This window comes from Castanea sativa, chromosome 1 (assembly GCF_040712315.1).
Source record: "Castanea sativa cultivar Marrone di Chiusa Pesio chromosome 1, ASM4071231v1".
NCBI classification, from domain to species: domain Eukaryota; kingdom Viridiplantae; phylum Streptophyta; class Magnoliopsida; order Fagales; family Fagaceae; genus Castanea; species Castanea sativa.
Window position 1 is genome coordinate 46,419,172 of NC_134013.1, and position 15,134 is coordinate 46,434,305.

Genomic DNA, 15,134 nt, shown 5'->3' on the forward strand with positions numbered 1-15,134 from the left:
GTCCACAAAGTGGACGAGTCTACTGCTAAATCCATGAAGGGGATGAGTCTACTAAGTCCACAAAATGGATGAATTTATCGTTAAGTCCACCAAGAGGACGACGTTATTGTTAAGTCCACAAAATAGATGAATTTATCATTACGTCCACCAAGTGAATGACCTTATTGCTAAGCCCAAGTAGACGACCTTACTATTAAGTCCACAAAGTGGACGAGTCTGCAAGACAGACGAATTTAATATCAAGTCCACGAAGTTGATAGGCTCAAAATAACGTCCACTAAGTGGACGGGTTCATTAGTAAACTTACAAAATGAATGAATTTATTAGATTCCAAAAAGTAGATGAAGTAGTCAACTAAAAGAAAGCTGACGCTGTTATCGAAAGCTGACACTGTTATCCATAAGCTGACGGACCCATGACAATGACCAAAATGACGGGATGAAATCAGATGAGCTTAAGGACAATCTAAGTAAACGGCTTTGCCCTATTTCACTAAGTACCTTGGCATAGAAGTACATACATACCAAATGAAAAGCAGCACATATATTAAAAGTGGCGTATGTAAATTACCACAAACAATGTAAATTTCTCACAAGTAGAACCCAAAAACGAATGGGCATCAAACATTGTTTGGATTTGAATCCAGTTTACAAAAAGAAAGAACTGAGTTCAAGAGGCTAGGGTATCTTGAGGATTCTTGACGTTCTTGGAGTGAAGGTCCTGGACACCCTGAGAAGGAAGGCCTTCTATAGTAGGAGGGTTGGCTGACGGGGTCAAAAGGTCGACGGGGTTGATCCACGGCAAGTTGGGTAAGGACGACGCTATCAACCTTCGGGTCCGCCTCGAGCATGGTAGCATCGTCACTTTCCCCAAAGATGGTGTCGCCCACAGGAGTCGACGGTAGAGGTTCGTCCATATTGACTTTGGATAAATCCAAGTCAGGGTAGACGGACTTGACCTGTTTTAGGCAATCCTCAAATCCGTCACCATAGTAGACGACACAAGTGTCTATGAAGGGCTGCGAGTCCTTAAATTCCGCCATAGCGTCGCTCCTGGCCGTTTCCACCTGGCTTAAAAGAGCTTTCAACTCCTTTTCCATCATCACTTTGGCCTCTTGTTCTTGCTTCCTCTAACGACCCTCCTCCGTCAACTGTTCCTTTAGCGCCTTCACCTCTTTACTGAAAAGACGAGAAAACTCCTTGTATTGCTCTTGCCTGTTGATCAGGTTCTTGATGCGCGTATGCAGACGGGTAATCACTCTCTCTTTAGTGCCGCTCCTATCTTGCAAAGCCTTCATACAAACCATAGCCTACACGGCAAAAAATGACGTCAGTTTATTGAATCCCGTCTAGTATTGAAGTAGGGTAAGAGACATACCCGAGCAAGATCAAAAAGGCCTGACGCCTCTAGGTCCTCCATCGCTTACTCAGCACAAGGGTCTATCTCTTCGCTTGTGAGGATGGACTCTATCACCTCGAGGGCGTAGTCCTTGTGGGTTAGAAGATGGCGATCACCCTGAGTGACGGGACCTGACGACGTCATTAACCCCTTGCTTGCCCCGTGGTTTGGCTTAAGGGGTGACGACTTTTTAGGCTGTTTGTCCCCAAGGGTGATAGCAGCCTTCTTGGGAAGATGATCACCTTTCCCGTCAGCCTTAGTCGTCTTCCCGACGACCTTGGGGGCTGACGAAGACGTCCCCTCCCCTTTTGTTTTCTTCTCCTCTTCCTTCCTCTTGGCAGCAATTGCCCGAACCCTTTGCCTAGCTACCTCCATTTCTGCAAAAGACGAGAAGCGAGAATCAGAACAGGTGAAGACGACAAAAACAAAAGAGATGGTAGAAATTAAGGGATGCATACGTTGACGGAAGTAGGAGTTTAACCTACAACGAGATGGCTGTTACCCGATGGATAAAGTCCTCTTGTTCCGCTGTAATATGTGGACGAACGCTAGCTGAAAAGAAAAGTATATGCTATTAGAAGTCAAATAAATGTACTAAGTAAAGAAGCAGATGGGATCAACCTGAGTCCCTGACATAAGCCCAAGTGTTGTCAAAACTGTGGGGCATTGACTCCCACCCCTCCTGACAGCACACCTAGTTTGTCCCCTTAACAAAAAAAAAAAAAACCTGCCCTTCTAATTCCTATTTGAATCGAGCATATCTGACACCAACTTTAGCTCCTTCTTCCTTACTGCAAAATGGTATATCTCTTGGGATGAGGAGATATGCTAGGGTTGGTAGCACCAAAAGAACTCGTCAAGGGTTAACTGACAGTTCCCGCCACTCAAACGACCCCATAAGATCTCAGCCCCGATAAATATCTGCCAAGCATTGGGGGCAATCTGGCTGACGGATAAACACAAAAAATTAGCCAGCTGACGATGAAGTGCCGTTAGCGGTAGTCTCAATCCTGCTGTGAACATGGCATCATACATGCCAACATCTGCGGTTTTCCCTGAATAACATTTCTCGCCCTCTTCTGGGAGACGGATTGGGATATCGTCTAGAACTTGGTAACAGGCACGTAAGTTTTTGAAGACATTGACCGAAATCGTCGGCAAAAATTCATTGACGGTCCATTTCTTGGGTAGAATGAAAGGATGGTCATCCTCGAGGACTCCCGCGGTGCTTTCTAAGACCTCCTCACCACCGTCACCTTCACCCCCTCACCCGTTCTCTCTTCTTCCTCTTCATTGGTCTTTTTGTCTCCGTCACTTATTCTTTCTTCCTCCCTTTCATCATCCTCGTCTTCACCCTCACTCACCTCACCTTCTCTACAACTCTCCACTTCCTCGTCAGAAGAATGGACTGATGTTTCCCTATCTGATGACCAGGAGAAGCCCTCTTCAGGCTCACAACCTGATTGGAAGACCTTGTCGTAACCCGCTCCCTCGCAGATCGTTGATTGTTCACTCGCCGCCTCTTTAGACATTTGACTACCTACAAGCAATGGATTCATTCTAAGAACCTAAGTCGACGACCTCACTATAGAGTCTACTAGCTAGAAAAATGAAAATAAAAGGTAGATTAAAAGAAAAGAGAACTTATAGATGGATGATTCCTTGAAGTTAACGGCAACAAAGATGAAGAGGCTAGGAGGTTGACGGACGGAGGGAGTATAGTAAGCGATGGTCTCTCTCTCTCTCTTAAAACCAGCAAAGGATGAAAAGTTGGAAATGAGAGGGGAGGTGAAATATATATAGGCAAAGAGGGCACGAAAGACGAAGCGACACACTCGTCCAGAAACGGAGCCAATCAGTTTGCGTCGCGTGTCCAAGCATTTAATGAAGGCGGCTCGAGCTATCACACATGAATGACCTTTCGGACGATGTGTACTCCATAACTCGTCAGCCAAAGCTGACGAGGCTATGGAGTAGGGGGCAGCTGATCAAGATAATTTGGTAGTTAAACCATGACGAGGAAAAAAGCGACGAACCAAACAGTCCCGTCGGGCAATGCTTGCCACAAGTGACTGCATCCTGAAGTCTACAACTTCATAACGGCTGACAACCCTAACAAAGGGACAACGCTATAAGCTGACGACCCTAATGGGATTGACACTGCAAGCTGATGACCCTAATAGAGGGATGACTCGGTAGGCTGACGGGAACAAGCTGAAGAGGGTAAGCGAACCTCCATCCATAGCCTTACTTGGTCTCCACGCATACGTGCATAAGGAGAGTTCTTGCGCAACACGTTTAACCCTAATCAAGAAGACTCCTATAACGAAAAGAACTCTAGGAGATATGCGAAATCCAAGAGGTTCTCTTAGAAGGAAAGAACTTCTTAGCCAAGGCACGGATGTCAACCCCATACTACTATAAATACCCCAAAGCCCTCATAAATCAAGGTACGCATTATTCACCCCAGCTCTAGCATTCTAGAGTTGTGAACAAGAGATTTCTCTAACTTGACCGTCGGGGGGTATTTGGCCGGTACCACACTGATACTCCTCTTAAGGTCTTCAGCTTTTGTGTTGTGCAGGTTCTCCATCGGGAGCACGTGAAGACCGTGTGACTTATTGACGATTTTTGGCATCATCAAAAAATATCATGCAGCAGAAAATATAAATAACACAAGATATAATGACTTAAGAAAACCAATGAAACAATCCAGGTAAAAATCTTGGGGACAACAATCCACTATGTTAGTGTTATATTTTCTATGTATTGGCTTATCCTTTGACAAAATACACTTTACTTGTGATTGGGTAGATCTAAGTTGGATTTAATGTATCAAGAAGTATGTTGCACAAACATAACAAGTGGTATCATTAAAGACATGAAGATTAAACCAAGAAACAAGTAAAGAAAAGCTGAAATAGTGAATCTCGACACAAGCTCGACACTAGCATTTATCAAGACTTAATGAAGAATTCTCGACACAAATTTGATCTATTGAGATCTATGATTTCAAAATTCTTAGATTTGAATTTTGGCCCATTATGACTTGGATTGCTAGGTTTCGTTCATTAAACCTCTAGACTATATAAAAGCTTTATTTTAAAATCATCAAAGATACAAAGATTCAATTAGTGAACTCATACACTTTGTAAGAAGCTACTGTGCTTTGTATGCCTTAGGATTTTGTAACCAAGTGTTTCCAGATCTTCAACGTGCTTTGGAGTGAAGAAATTTGCAACCAACAATAATCAATCAATTGCTGGGAGTTAGTCACGTACTGAGATCCGTGCTAAGGAAGAAGTCTCTACAAGATCAAGTTGATTTGGGAATAGGAGTAAAGGTTCAATTATAAGTTGGTATTTTGGGATAGTCTAAGGTAGTGGTAAGATTCCTTATACTTGTAACCGCTTAATTCTTGATTAGTGGATTTTTGGGAGTGGGGACCTGAAATTCACCCGTTGAGATTTTTGCCTTGCAAGAGATTTTCCCTATTCGTCAACAAATCATCATGTCAATTTAATTTTCGTTGCACTTAGTTTGTTTGGTGATTTGTTGGTGCCTCCATAATTTGAATGTAATTTGACCTAATTAATCAACGTGGGTAATTGAATTAATTAACCAGGGTCGATCTATAATTCAACACACTATATCAAATAAAAGTTTACAGTCAAGAATATATCATTTGTAGTAAACTTAACTAAGATTATCATATCTAGCTCTAAACCTCTGAAGCTTCTCTGATGTGGATCTATTTCAATATGAACATCCAGTTCATGCCTTTAACCTCAACATAGACCTCCAGTCTATGACTCCAAGACCACCCTTGAAAGGTTTAGATCCAGCACCTTTGATGACTGGTATGTAGCAACTTCAAATCTACCAATTCTAAAAGTATGTAGCTTGATTTCCAGTAGTGACTTTGAAAGGAGTAGACATAGAACATTTTAGAAGTCAAAAGAGAAACTCCAAGTCTATTCAAATCATGCATTAGGGTTTCCTTTATATACCTAGTGAAGTAGAGCTGAAACCCTAATCACTTGATGGACCAATGGGCTGTTGGGCCAAAAAATAAATTTTGCAGATTTGTATCTCGATCGGTCGAACCATCGTCTCGATCAATTGAGCTTGTTAAATTTTGTTTTCTTAAACTTGCAGCTTCCTTGTTCTTGTATTCTGACTTACAGCACCATAAGTATTGTCTAATTATATCTCTAGAATTAGTAATCTATATCTAAACAAGTATATGCTCACGGTTTGCCAATTTTTCTAAACGTTTAAAACCAAACAATGTTGTTGCAACTAAAAACTGTAGCTTTTTTGCTCTCTAAAACAATTTTTTTTATAAAAAAAAAAAAAACTAAAATAAATAATAGCATGACTAAGAATAGTTAGTGTGTATAAATATCATATGATTTTTTCATGTTAAAGTTTTGCAAAATACCACAATGACTAATAAGTTTAGAGTGAAATGCAACATTTCGTAAAACATTTCTTCCCTTTTTCCATTCATGCTTTTTCTCTCTTCTTTCTCTATTCTCTAAAAAAGATCTCGACCAATTTCACCTCAACCCAAAAAACCCAAGTTCGGGTCATGGGTGATCAAGCGATAAAATCTTTCAACCCAAAAAATTAGTGATTCCATCTTGTTGCCGATCAAATTGAAAGAGAGAAATGTTAGGGTCTTGGTTGGGTCAAATCGAGAAGAAAGGTAAAGATTAGTGGTGGGTTAATGGTGGTTCAAATTGAGAGAAAGGAAGAACAAGGATGGCGATGAAAAAAAAAATTATAATGGATATTTAATTTGAAGTGTAAAATCATTCGCATCAAGCTAGTCAAACTAGTCTAATGCTAAAAAACTAGCTAAACCCCCAATTTGATCGCACATCAGGCTCCTTCAACTACAACCTCAATATTTTAGCAATGAATAGTACCACGCTATAATGATGTGACACTGTTCATTTCCAATGTTAAAAAATATTTTTATTTATTTATTTATTTATGCTCTCTCTCTCTCTCTCTCTCTCTCTCTCTCTCTCTCTTTCTCTCCGATCCACCATCAACCCACCTCAGATCCACAGCCTATAAGCAACTCATCATCTAATTTGCTCCACCCACTTTGAATTAGACAATCCAAAAAAACAAGAATCCATTTTCATGTTCCCTAACTAGAAAGCCTACCCACGCAACACTAATCTCTTCGTCCAAATCAACCTCAAGCTTTCAGAGTCACAACAAAGAGCCATTAAAAGCCTCAACTCAAATCCCAAACATCATGAAAACCCGCAACTCAAACCTAGAAAAAAAATCTAGTGAACCCTAACCCCAAGAGCTATCCATCGTCACTATCAATATCACCACGCACCCTAATCAACCCACCCGCGGCAAGATCTATGATCCCAATCGACTGTTTCAAGTTCTATTCACCATCATATTTAAGCAAAACCTAGAATTGGATTTTGGTACTCAAGTCTTTGATGCTTGTGCATTAATTTTTAGTCAATGGCACCCTTCATTTGTGGAAGAGATCATGTACACATCTCAAAGAGGCATGGGGGCTTTCGTGAGTGATTGATATGTGTGTGTGTGTGTGTGTGTGAGAGAGAGAGAGAGAGAGAGAGAGAGATAATTAAAAATAAATATTTTAAATAAAATTAGATGTAGAGTATTGAGTATGACGTAGGAGTATCTACAAATGAGTTAGTTAAAATAGCCTTTTAGATTAAAAATGCTACTAGGCTTATGTGAATACTCTAAAAGATGAAAAATGGATGTAGTTTATATTTGAAAAGTGGGTAGCTAAATATTTTTAAGCCACTTTGTCCACTCTAAAATTTAGTAAAAGGTTTACAAAATAAGATGTGACACTCGGCCCTTTCTAAAAGTTTAGCTAAAGGTTTAGTTAATAATCTTTATCTTCTATTTTAACCAGCCTATTTTTTACATGTACTTCTAGGGGAATCTGAATTTTTCTTTATTCTACTCAAATACTATTATATATATATATATATATATATATATATATATATATATTTATGATCACATGCTATAAACTATCACACTTAGAGTATTTACACCAATGAATGCAAAATACAAAAAAGTGTCCAACTTTGTATATTTAACCCAAAATTTCTCAAAATTCTTCCACATCAGCTTGTCTAAAATTATGTAAATTTACACAATTGCTGCAGTAACCATGTAAATATACACGGTTACTGTAACTGTGCATATCATTATTTTATAGTTTTTCTCTCACCTCTCTTCTTTCTCCATCTGACTTCTCTTTCTCTCTCTTCCTCTAAATCGGAGGGAACTGATCGACCACCCACCAATGTTCAACCACCACCGCAACAGCACCACCCACCACTGCAAGCTAGCACCACCCACCATCAACACCACAACCCATCACAACACCACAACCCATCACAACACCTTATAATTTAACACAAAATTGACCCAAATTCAACAAAAAATTAAACTAAGATAAAAAAAAAAAAAAATCAACCCAAAATAAACAAAAATGCAAACCAAATTCAAAGGAAAATCACAATACAATCTTTGCCTCAACCTAGAAAACCCATTTCACCTTAACCCAAAAAACCCAAGTTCGGGTCATGGGTGAGATCAAGCGATAAAATCTTTCAACCCAAAAAATTAGTGATTCCATCTTGTTGCCGATCAAATTGAAAGAGAGAAACGTTGGGGTCTTGGTTGGGTCAAATCGAGAAAAAAGGTAAAGATTAGTGGTGGGTTAATGGTGGTTCAAATTGAGAGAAAGGAAGAACAAGGATGGCAATGAAAAAGAGCAGAGAGGAGCAAGATGTTTGGGATGAGGGAACTGAAATATGAGAGGATGAAAAGAGGAGAGAGACCATTGAGATGAGGGAAGGAGAGAATAGATAGAGAGAATGGAGAAAACAAGAGACCTGAGTGATGAGAGAGAACTGGAGAAATTAAAGGTAAAAAAATAATTAAAAATGATTATTTAATTAAAATAGAGTGTAAAATAGACAATCTGATGTGGTTATTTTGTAAAAGTAACTATGAAAAATAGAAGAAGTTGGTTTTTAGTATAAAATAGATAGAAAAATAAAGACAAACTAATCTGGATGCTCTTATCTCACTTTGCACCCTGGTATTATTTTTGCTTTTATGTTTAATGGAATGCTATTGAACATGACAAGCATATGCATCTTGCTTAAGTGGAACAAACTTAAAAGACTGAAACATCATTTTTTTTTAAATCAATTAAAACAAAACCCAATTTTTTTTCATATCTTTCGCTGTCTCTCGTGCGTGCAGCCTCTTCCCCAAATTCATATTTTTGTAAACCCTAAATCCCCAATTCGAAATTGCTTCTACTCCACCACCACTCCGCCATCTCTCTGCCATCCCTCCGCCACTCCATCCCTCCACCATCCCAAATCAGAACCTTATTAAATCACTCTCCCAATTTTCACCGAAAAAAATACCTTAATATTCCTGTACTAGAAGGATGTGTGTTGATACCTCACGGAAGCCGACCACCTATCGTGGTGACGCTCCCATTAGTACTTGAGCTTGAGAACTTGTGAAAGAGGGGTGAAGGGGGTACCTCTGGTGTGTGACTTGAATTAAGTCAATTTTAACTTATAATTACCAAAGGTAAGTGAGGTCGCCATCGATCATTGGGTTTTTTCTAAAGTGTGATTGGTCACCTCACTTTATTTGATTTTATTATTAATCATAGGCTAAGAAAAATGTCATTTTTCCTAATCTAATATGGACGGGTAAAAATCTTGATTCTTGAGTTTGGAAGTCTAGTTAAGTGCAGGGAAGGTGTTAGGCACCCCGCAACACCTGTCCTAAGACAATCCTTTGTTTTCGTAAAATCTTAATTTTTGGACATTAGCAATAAAAACAAACTATTGGCATTAGCTTCAGGGCTTTAAAAGAAATGAATTTAAGGTTTGATTTTGGGAGAGGTGTGGTCTTTATCAAAGCTTTGCTAGCACATTTAAAATTGTTGTCAAATTTCCACGACGAAAATCCGACAGCATTTCGCCTCTGGTGCGTCATATCACACAAAACACTGTTCTTACCAAGCTTTCACTATAAGAATGTGACAACAAAGGTGCCCTATTTTCACAACGAAAATCCAGCAGAGTTTTGCAATTGGTGCATGGTGCACAGGTAGGGTTTCAAGCCTGTGTATACAATGCGCGTCAGCATGTTCGTACAAAGGCAAGCCGAAGCTCACCAAAGCATCAAACATGTTGATGCATGTCACATACATGGGGAAACCAATGTCATATAGCTGGCATGGATCGAGCAATCATACCGCAATGATCATGCACACAATATAGCACAAATATACACCGACAACAGTCGCCTTGAGTGCACACCCACACCTCAAGGTCAAAAGCACCCATGATTACGAGAGGGTTGCTCTCCTAACCATGAGAGTCCATCATACAAAGTGCACTACTGCCCATAACAAGTAGATAATATATACATACATCATGAACAATGGAAGCATACAAAGCAGGAAAATAAACCAAACATTGCCAACGTTCCAAGGGTATGGTCTAGCAAGGTACATGAAAGATAAAGTAATATGCCTACATTCATAGGGTATAGCCTAACAAGGTACAGGAAATGTAAAACAGACATTGCCATACCCTAGGAATGCAACCTAAGCAAGATACAAAGAGAGCAACCCTACCCTAGATACATGGTTCTAAAGAGAAAGGCCGAGAGAGAGAAAGAGATAACCACACGAGGAGGCTAAGCCTCCTAATCTACTGAACATTGCCCTTTTTGGGCTTGCATCTTCTTGCCCTTATTTCTTTGCTTGCATTTTAGAAGTTGTGTCCTCACTCCAAGTGTGTACATGCAATAACAAAAGTGATAGGCCAAAAACGTATTGACCCATTGTGATGGATTAAGTTGATTAATTAGTCAAGTTTATTAATTAATCAAATTAGCATGCAAACGCGTGGTAGCACAAACAAATCACCAATAAACTAAAGTATGCAGGAAAAATTAAATGACACGGTGATTTGTTTACGAATGGGGAAAACCTACACGGCAAAAACCCCACTGGGTGAATTTAAGGTCACCACTCCCAAAGTTTCACTATTATCACAACAAGCGGTTACAAGTAAAGGAATCCCAAGTACCTTACCAACCTACAGTTGAACCCTTACCCCAATACCCAATTGGACTTGTTCTGTAGTGACAATTTCTCCTTTCAATGCATGGCTCCCAAGTATGTGACTAACCAATTGTGCGGATCCCAGTACGCAACTTCAATCACCAAATAGAGAAGATTGTTGGCTGCAAAGTTCTTCAATTCATCCACACGATGAAGATTAAGAAGATGCTTGGTTACAAAACCCTATAGTGCAAAGACACAACAACTTCTTCACAAGAGATATGAACTAGGGCAAGAACTTTGTCTCAAGTCACAATTTGCATGAACAAGGATTTCTCAATGCTTGTACAACTTGCCACCCTTTGACGGTCTTTAAAATAATCCTTTTATATGTCTAGGGTTAGGAGAAAAGAAGGCCCAAAGACACATCCACAGATTGGAATCAAAACAGAACTCAGAATCTGTTTTTCTTAAACCTCGACAGATAGAGGTATCGAGATGCTGTCGAGTAGCTGTTGAGCCACGGGGCTGGAACAGCTCTTTAAACCTCGACACATGCTAGCTGTCGAGCTTTAATGAACTTGCATTATTCAGCTTGATTCTTGGACAAATTTGATGACTTCAACACTTAATCTTGAAACTCAGTTTCTTGAAGCATTAAACACATCCTAATTCTACCCAATTACAAGTAAAGTGCGTTTTGTCAAAGGATTAGTCAATTACATAAAAGAATGACATATGTTCTAAACAGGTGAAACACATATGTCCTAACAAAAAGAAACAAAAGGCTAGCAGACAAGCAAAAGAGAAAGTAAAGAAACAAAGAAAGCACATAAAAGGGCAAACAAATGAAGGAGAGCACACAAAAGGGCAAACAAAGCATGTTATCAAATAAACATGTTATGAAGCAAAAGAAGGTGTCCTAGAAGAACAAATGTAGGTTTGTATTGATGTACATAGTTCCATTATATTGGAGTACAGATGACACATGTATCATCAAACATCAAGCAAAGTTCCTAAAAGGCACTCAAGATCTCGTGTACAAAAGATGGATGTGAACTTGCACAAGATTACATATAGGAACTAAGCTTGATGACACAAACAAGCATACAATGACAAATGCATGAACATATGAGCAAGGATGTAAAGATGTAAAGAAGCATAGAAAACCAAACGAGATGGCACAAAGCAAGCATAGCAAGCATGTTATCACACAAAGGGAAAGGGTAAGCATGTTATAAGGCACATAAATAGGCTAACATGAGGAATCCTAACATGTGAATTAAGCAAAGGAGAGAAATGATAGCAACAAGCAAACCAACATCACTAAGATGTTCTCTCACACAAGGTTGTATCCAAACAAGCCATAAAAGGGGGGATGTATACAACCAAACAAATAAGAAGGCCCCAAAGACCAATAGACATAAACCCACAAAGGGAAGCAAGACATGGGAAGCATGGCAAGGATGCAAGAAACAAGATCTAGGCATATAAGCATGGATCCAAACATAAACACATGAAAAAGGGCAAACAAAGCATAGACATGCACCAAAGAAATAAACCAAACCCTTTATTGAAACTTAGGTGTATGGATGTTGGCCTAAACCACTAGATCTAGATCTACACCCTACCCAAAAGCTAAACACAAGAAAGAGGCATAAACAAGAGATATGAGGCTATAAGGCACTAGGCATAGCATCAAAACAAAGCTTTAGGTGCATGAACATGTAGATCTAAGCACAGACATGGCAAAAAGCACATAAACAAGTAGATCTAAGCACAAACAAGGTATTTAGACATATCCTAGCCGAAGAAGGATAGGCCAACAACATCAAAGCAATATAACATGTTATAAAACAAGTAGACATGCTAGAAAAGCTATAAAACAAGCTAGAGAGCTATCAAAGAGCAAGAGATAGCAAGATAAAGTAAAAATTGGTAGGAAAATAAATGGGTGTAGATAGTAGCTAGAAAGCTACATCTACACCCTTAAACCTCAAATCCAAGGTTACAAGACCAATGAGAGAGGGATGAGAGCAAGAACACTAACTATTGATTGTTGGAGAAAAGCAAGGAATCAAAGATTTTTGTGTGTGTTTTTGGAGAGAATTAGAGAGAGACTCTCCCAGGAAAATGACACAAATTGCCCGAAATCATTTTTTTTTCCTAGGGGCTTTAGGGGGTTTTATAATTAAAAAAGTGATCCTTCAGCTGCCAATGCACCCTTAAGGGCCGCTAACCAGCTCCAGCGGCCCTTTAGGGTGTGCCAGGCTGGTATGCTGACATTAACAATTCCAACCCACTCACACTTGACTTCAAATGCGTATTTGAAGGCCTTCCTGGACTCCAATTGAGCTAATCTTGGTGTCCCTAGAAAGGTATGGATGTCTAGTTTCTAGAAAACTGAAAAAATTGAAATTCCAATGGTCAGATCAAAAGTTATGGCATTAGTAACAAGTTGAAATGCCCAGCACGGTTTTCAAGATATCTCAACTATTTTAACTCCGATTTCGACTCATGAATAGTTGTTGGAAAGAAAATTAGATAATCTCTAAATGTGACAAAAATCTCTAAATAGCTTGGGCTTGATTTAAAAACATGTAAAATGTGGTTTTAGGGTGATTTTGACCAACTTTGACTTTTGGTCAACTCAAGGTTAACTAGGGGCATTTTGGTAATTTCGACCTAAAATGCACTTCTAATGCTCCGATGTCTAAACGGGTTGTGTCATGTTAATCTAGATGTTTCCACAGACCCATGGCAAAAAGTTAATATTTTTGGATTTTTAGGGGTTCAAAATGCAAATCGAGGGCGGACAAAATATGATATCTACAATATGGAAGTAGGTGCTGAATTTATTTAGTCTCAACAAGCAACTAAGGCCTTGTTTGGTGATAGTGTTTAAACAACGAAAACTATTGTTTAAACATCACAACACATATTTCCACACATTTTTTCACTCACACGTATTTCTACGAAACTTAAACAACATTACTAAAAATCTCTTACCAAACGAGCCCTAAGTTTTTGCATGGTTTTGAAACCCGGACCGGACCGTATGGTCCGACCGGAAGAACCTCGAACCACTTATTTTTGCGGTTTTTTTTGCCTCAAGAACCACTCTATGGGAAAACCAAGAAACCGTGTGAACCGCGGTCGGACCTCACGGTTCTCATAGGTCCCTTTTAAAAAAAAAAATTAAAGCCTTAAACGGCACCATACCGGAATATTTACTATTTTTGGTCGGAAAAAAAATCCACTGGTAAAGAATTTGAATAAAAGTAAAAAGAAATCAGAAAACGTTTGATCTTTATTTCAGTCTCTTTGCTTCACTCTCAAAAAACGTCTCACATAATCCAAACACAAAACACCCAAAAAAAAAACAAAAAAAAAAACAATTCTTAAATAAAGTTGAATCAAAACAAGCAAATATGAAAAGAAAAGAAAAAAAAAGAAAAAGAACAAGCCGATCTGACCCAGTCTGGTGGTGGGGGGGGGGGGGAGGACGAGCGGCGGTGGGGTGGCGGACAAGGTAGTGCTGCATGGTGAACGCTGATCTCCATCGGCTTTGTCCTATTGGCGACCTCGATCTCCACCGACTGGCCTTCTATCTGTGCTGAGCAGTCTTTCTCCTCTCTCTCTCTTCTCTTTTCTCTGATGTGAATATGCGATAACTATGAAGTGAATGTGAGGTTGAGTAATAAATTGGGTATGAAAATGTGTGGTGGTCTTTATCCCTTAGTTTTTTTTTATGTAATCGTGTGTTTTTTTTTTTGTTTTTGGATTCAAACGTGTGGTATTTAATATTAAGAAATGACAATTAAGAAATGCTACCAAAATATTTTCACAATAAATTTTAAGTAATAGATTGTTATTAGCTAATATTGGTGAGTAAAAAAATAATTTTAGTGGTGGGTTCAAATTAGAACTAGTAACAACTTTTCACATAAGATTTTGATGTGATTCTTGTGAAAGTATTGCAAAAAATGTTGTGGATATAACATAGCAATTCTTTCTTTCATCTACTTTTGTTTGTATTGCTTTTTTTTTATCTCTTCCTTTAATTTCATTCACTTTTGTTTCTAGTGCTTTTTTAGGTTTGTGAATGTAAGCTAGACAACTGGTCACGTAGGCATTAGAAAGTGGAATTGGAAAGACAATCTGAGACTTTGTTTCTTACAAAGCCTTGAGCCCCACATGATATGATGATACATCATATCATATTCTTTTGTCCACTTGCCGGTACAAATTGATGCTTTTAATTTTCTTTTTATAAAAAAATGGTTATTATTATTATTGGATAGATATTTCATATTTGAGCTTGAGATGGATATATTAGACATAGTTAAAATATGGATTTATAGTTTTAATTGGACTATTTTAGTTAATTTTTCTATTTTTTACTAATTTAATATTTTTATATATATTTAAAATAATTATTAAATTAATTATGACATCATCATGGTTTGACCCCGGTTCGACCTCGGTTCGACCTCAAAAACCTTGACCTCTCACTTTTATGGTTCAATAAACGGACCGGGTTTCAAAACCATGAGTTTTTGGCCTTCGCTAACACTTCACTACTGCAAAACACTGGCTG